We start from the raw sequence: 7,092 nt of genomic DNA, 5'->3' as shown, positions 1-7,092 counted from the left end.
AACTTTTTTCCTAGCGTTCCCAGACCATTATAAATATTAGATCATTGTATAATAACGCATTCTAACAATAAATATCAAGTATCAAAGCTTTAGGATGAATATTTATCGAATAAACTCAGAATAATGTTCCGGGCGCATTGCGAGCAACTCCGACCGAGCGAAATTTTTCTAAGTCCAACCGCCAAGAGTAAACTTTTTTCCTAGCGTTCCCAGACCATTATAAATATTAGATCATTGTATAATAACGCATTCTAACAATAAATATCAAGTATCAAAGCTCTAGGATGAATATTTATCGAATAAACTCAGAATAATGTTCCGGGCGCATTGCGAGCAACTCCGACCGAGCGAAATTTTTCTAAGTCCAACCGCCAAGAGTAAACTTTTTTCCTAGCGTTCCCAGACCATTATAAATATTAGATCATTGTATAATAACGCATTCTAACAATAAATATCAAGTATCAAAGCTTTAGGATGAATATTTATCGAATAAACTCAGAATAATGTTCCGGGCGCATTGCGAGCAACTCCGACCGAGCGAAATTTTTCTAAGTCCAACCGCCAAGAGTAAACTTTTTTCCTAGCGTTCCCAGACCATTATAAATATTAGATCATTGTATAATAACGCATTCTAACAATAAATATCAAGTATCAAAGCTTTAGGATGAATATTTATCGAATAAACTCAGAATAATGTTCCGGGCGCATTGCGAGCAACTCCGACCGAGCGAAATTTTTCTAAGTCCAACCGCCAAGAGTAAACTTTTTTCCTAGCGTTCCCAGACCATTATAAATATTAGATCATTGTATAATAACGCATTCTAACAATAAATATCAAGTATCAAAGCTTTAGGATGAATATTTATCGAATAAACTCAGAATAATGTTCCGGGCGCATTGCGAGCAACTCCGACCGAGCGAAATTTTTCTAAGTCCAACCGCCAAGAGTAAACTTTTTTCCTAGCGTTCCCAGACCATTATAAATATTAGATCATTGTATAACAACGCATTCTAACAATAAATATCAAGTATCAAAGCTTTAGGATGAATATTTATCGAATAAACTCAGAATAATGTTCCGGGCGCATTGCGAGCAACTCCGACCGAGCGAAATTTTTCTAAGTCCAACCGCCAAGAGTAAACTTTTTTCCTAGCGTTCCCAGACCATTATAAATATTAGATCATTGTATAATAACGCATTCTAACAATAAATATCAAGTATCAAAGCTTTAGGATGAATATTTATCGAATAAACTCAGAATAATGTTCCGGGCGCATTGCGAGCAACTCCGACCGAGCGAAATTTTTCTAAGTCCAACCGCCAAGAGTAAACTTTTTTCCTAGCGTTCCCAGACCATTATAAATATTAGATCATTGTATAATAACGCATTCTAACAATAAATATCAAGTATCAAAGCTTTAGGATGAATATTTATCGAATAAACTCAGAATAATGTTCCGGGCGCATTGCGAGCAACTCCGACCGAGCGAAATTTTTCTAAGTCCAACCGCCAAGAGTAAACTTTTTTCCTAGCGTTCCCAGACCATTATAAATATTAGATCATTGTATAATAACGCATTCTAACAATAAATATCAAGTATCAAAGCTTTAGGATGAATATTTATCGAATAAACTCAGAATAATGTTCCGGGCGCATTGCGAGCAACTCCGACCGAGCGAAATTTTTCTAAGTCCAACCGCCAAGAGTAAACTTTTTTCCTAGCGTTCCCAGACCATTATAAATATTAGATCATTGTATAATAACGCATTCTAACAATAAATATCAAGTATCAAAGCTTTAGGATGAATATTTATCGAATAAACTCAGAATAATGTTCCGGGCGCATTGCGAGCAACTCCGACCGAGCGAAATTTTTCTAAGTCCAACCGCCAAGAGTAAACTTTTTTCCTAGCGTTCCCAGACCATTATAAATATTAGATCATTGTATAATAACGCATTCTAACAATAAATATCAAGTATCAAAGCTCTAGGATGAATATTTATCGAATAAACTCAGAATAATGTTCCGGGCGCATTGCGAGCAACTCCGACCGAGCGAAATTTTTCTAAGTCCAACCGCCAAGAGTAAACTTTTTTCCTAGCGTTCCCAGACCATTATAAATATTAGATCATTGTATAATAACGCATTCTAACAATAAATATCAAGTATCAAAGCTTTAGGATGAATATTTATCGAATAAACTCAGAATAATGTTCCGGGCGCATTGCGAGCAACTCCGACCGAGCGAAATTTTTCTAAGTCCAACCGCCAAGAGTAAACTTTTTTCCTAGCGTTCCCAGACCATTATAAATATTAGATCATTGTATAATAACGCATTCTAACAATAAATATCAAGTATCAAAGCTTTAGGATGAATATTTATCGAATAAACTCAGAATAATGTTCCGGGCGCATTGCGAGCAACTCCGACCGAGCGAAATTTTTCTAAGTCCAACCGCCAAGAGTAAACTTTTTTCCTAGCGTTCCCAGACCATTATAAATATTAGATCATTGTATAATAACGCATTCTAACAATAAATATCAAGTATCAAAGCTTTAGGATGAATATTTATCGAATAAACTCAGAATAATGTTCCGGGCGCATTGCGAGCAACTCCGACCGAGCGAAATTTTTCTAAGTCCAACCGCCAAGAGTAAACTTTTTTCCTAGCGTTCCCAGACCATTATAAATATTAGATCATTGTATAATAACGCATTCTAACAATAAATATCAAGTATCAAAGCTTTAGGATGAATATTTATCGAATAAACTCAGAATAATGTTCCGGGCGCATTGCGAGCAACTCCGACCGAGCGAAATTTTTCTAAGTCCAACCGCCAAGAGTAAACTTTTTTCCTAGCGTTCCCAGACCATTATAAATATTAGATCATTGTATAATAACGCATTCTAATAATAAATATCAAGTATCAAAGCTTTAGGATGAATATTTATCGAATAAACTCAGAATAATGTTCCGGGCGCATTGCGAGCAACTCCGACCGAGCGAAATTTTTCTAAGTCCAACCGCCAAGAGTAAACTTTTTTCCTAGCGTTCCCAGACCATTATAAATATTAGATCATTGTATAATAACGCATTCTAACAATAAATATCAAGTATCAAAGCTTTAGGATGAATATTTATCGAATAAACTCAGAATAATGTTCCGGGCGCATTGCGAGCAACTCCGACCGAGCGAAATTTTTCTAAGTCCAACCGCCAAGAGTAAACTTTTTTCCTAGCGTTCCCAGACCATTATAAATATTAGATCATTGTATAATAACGCATTCTAACAATAAATATCAAGTATCAAAGCTTTAGGATGAATATTTATCGAATAAACTCAGAATAATGTTCCGGGCGCATTGCGAGCAACTCCGACCGAGCGAAATTTTTCTAAGTCCAACCGCCAAGAGTAAACTTTTTTCCTAGCGTTCCCAGACCATTATAAATATTAGATCATTGTATAATAACGCATTCTAACAATAAATATCAAGTATCAAAGCTTTAGGATGAATATTTATCGAATAAACTCAGAATAATGTTCCGGGCGCATTGCGAGCAACTCCGACCGAGCGAAATTTTTCTAAGTCCAACCGCCAAGAGTAAACTTTTTTCCTAGCGTTCCCAGACCATTATAAATATTAGATCATTGTATAATAACGCATTCTAACAATAAATATCAAGTATCAAAGCTTTAGGATGAATATTTATCGAATAAACTCAGAATAATGTTCCGGGCGCATTGCGAGCAACTCCGACCGAGCGAAATTTTTCTAAGTCCAACCGCCAAGAGTAAACTTTTTTCCTAGCGTTCCCAGACCATTATAAATATTAGATCATTGTATAATAACGCATTCTAACAATAAATATCAAGTATCAAAGCTTTAGGATGAATATTTATCGAATAAACTCAGAATAATGTTCCGGGCGCATTGCGAGCAACTCCGACCGAGCGAAATTTTTCTAAGTCCAACCGCCAAGAGTAAACTTTCTTCCTAGCGTTCCCAGACCATTATAAATATTAGATCATTGTATAATAACGCATTCTAACAATAAATATCAAGTATCAAAGCTTTAGGATGAATATTTATCGAATAAACTCAGAATAATGTTCCGGGCGCATTGCGAGCAACTCCGACCGAGCGAAATTTTTCTAAGTCCAACCGCCAAGAGTAAACTTTTTTCCTAGCGTTCCCAGACCATTATAAATATTAGATCATTGTATAATAACGCATTCTAACAATAAATATCAAGTATCAAAGCTTTAGGATGAATATTTATCGAATAAACTCAGAATAATGTTCCGGGCGCATTGCGAGCAACTCCGACCGAGCGAAATTTTTCTAAGTCCAACCGCCAAGAGTAAACTTTCTTCCTAGCGTTCCCAGACCGTTATAAATATTAGATCATCGTGTGGTAAAGCATTTCGAAGACAAATATCAAGTATGAAAGCGCTCGGATGAGTATTTATCGAATAAACTGAGAATAATGTTCGGAGCGCCGAGGCGCGTCGGATCGCCCTGCGAAGGAGCTCGAGCGAAATTTTTCTAAGTCCAACCGCCAAGAGTAAACTTTTCTCCCCGAGCTCCCGCACGACTTTAATCGTTATATCCACGCACGATACCGCTTGTCATCAATATTTCTCGAGTTTCAATGCTCTCGGACGCGTATTGCTCCAGTTTTTGTGAAATATTGCTCCGACCGCCAAGAGTAAACTTATCTTTCCGGCTTACTCGGACAATTATAAATATTAGATCATCGTGTGGTAAAGCATTTCGAAGACAAATATCAAGTATGAAAGCGCTCGGATGAGTATTTATCGAATAAACTGAGAATAATGTTCGGAGCGCATCGCTTGCTCGGCCGCTCGAACGAATCGTTCGCGCGCCGAGGCGCGTCGGATCGCCGTGCGAAGGAGCTCGAGCGAAATTTTTCTAAGTCCAACCGCCAAGAGTAAACTTTTCTCTCCGAGCTCCCGCACGACTTTAATCGTTATATCCACGCACGATACCGCTTGTCATCAATATTTCTCGAGTTTCAAAGCTCTCGGACGCGTATTGCTCGAGTTTTTGAGAAATATTGCTCCGACCGCCAAGAGTAAACTTATCTTTCCGGCTTACTCGGACAATTATAAATATTAGATCATCGTGTGGTAAAGCATTTCGAAGACAAATATCAAGTATGAAAGCGCTCGGATGAGTATTTATCGAATAAACTGAGAATAATGTTCGGAGCGCATCGCTTGCTCGGCCGCTCGAACGAATCGTTCGCGCGCCGAGGCGCGTCGTATCGCCGTGCGAAGGAGCTCGAGCGAAATTTTTCTAAGTCCAACCGCCAAGAGTAAACTTTTCTCCCCGAGCTCCCGCACGACTTTAATCGTTATATCCACGCACGATACCGCTTGTCATCAATATTTCTCGAGTTTCAAAGCTCTCGAACGCGTATTGCTCCAGTTTTTGTGAAATATTGCTCCGACCGCCAAGAGTAAACTTATCTTTCCGGCTTACTCGGACAATTATAAATATTAGATCATCGTGTGGTAAAGCATTTTGAAGACAAATATCAAGTATGAAAGCGCTCGGATGAGTATTTATCGAGTTATTGAGAAATAATGTTCCGAGTTATATTTCGACGTGTACTAATCGTGTTCTATCGGTCGTGCGGGTAAACGGCGGGAGTCAGTTTTGGTCTGTACTGTTAGGTAGATCGTCCCCGGATATGTTTGCGATGCGCGTGTTTGGATTAACGAGATTCCCTCTGTCCCTTTTTTTTTTTTCGTTCGAACCATGTCTGTGGATTTGTGCGGATATTGGGATGCCGGTGTTGGGCATTGTCAATAAAACAACATGTAATTGGTTGAAATAATACAATATGTTGATATTGTATTATATTATTCGTATCTTATTAATAAAATAAAAAATTTATATTTTAATTTTTTACTTTTAAATCACATGTATTATTTTCAGGTGGCATTCGTATGGGATAATTGGTTATTTCAGCTACATTGTTCTAATAATATAAGGAATATGCTGCTAGAACTCCGGCAATACGCTGCTAGAAGATGAAGCAGTACGGCGCTACAACATGAAGCTATACGCCGCTGGAACTCTGGAAATGGGCCGCTGTAACTGAAAGCAGTACGCTGCTGTAAATAAGGCAATACGCCGCTGTAAATAGAGGCAATACGCCGCTGTGAATAAGGCAATACGCCGCTGTAAGTAGAAGCAACACGCCGCTGTGAATAAGGCAATACGCCGCTGTAAATAGAGGCAATACGCCGCTGTGAATAAGGCAATACGCCGCTGTAAGCAGAAGCAACACGCCGCTGTGAATAGAAGCAATACGCCGCTGTAAATAGAGGCAATACGCCGCTGTGAATAAGGCAATACGCCGCTGTAAGTAGAAGCAACACGCCGCTGTGAATAAGGCAATACGCCGCTGTAAATAGAGGCAATACGCCGCTGTGAATAAGGCAATACGCCGCTGTAAGCAGAAGCAACACGCCGCTGTGAATAAGGCAATACGCCGCTGTAAATAGAGGCAATACGCCGCTGTGAATAAGGCAATACGCCGCTGTAAATAGAGGCAATACGCCGCTGTGAATAAGGCAATACGCCGCTGTGAATAGAAGCAATACGCCGCTGTGAATAAGGCAATACGCCGCTGCAGACGAAAGCAATACGCCGCCGGAACTGAAAGCAATACGCCGCTGCAGACGAAAGCAATACGCCGCCGGAACTGAAAGCAATACGCCGCTGCAGACGAAAGCAATACGCCGCTGGGATCGAAAGCAATACGCCGCTACAGACGAAAGCAATACGCCGCTGGGATCGAAAGCAATACGCCGCTACAGTCGAAAGCAATACGCCGCTACAGTCGAAAGCAATACGCCGCTGGGATCGAAAGCAATACGCCGCTACAAAATGAAAGCAATACGCCGCTGGAACTTTGAAATTCTTCGAGTATACAGACACACGCTTGGATAAGTACGTCCGCGGTGGTCTCGGTGGATCGTACGTCGTCGTGACGCGATATTCGTATACTTTCTCTACCAGGTTCGCGCGGCATTAACAATAAATAAATAAAT

Source organism: Lasioglossum baleicum, unplaced genomic scaffold, assembly GCF_051020765.1.
Source record: "Lasioglossum baleicum unplaced genomic scaffold, iyLasBale1 scaffold1710, whole genome shotgun sequence".
Lineage (NCBI taxonomy): Eukaryota > Metazoa > Arthropoda > Insecta > Hymenoptera > Halictidae > Lasioglossum > Lasioglossum baleicum.
This window is presented reverse-complemented; position numbering follows the sequence as displayed.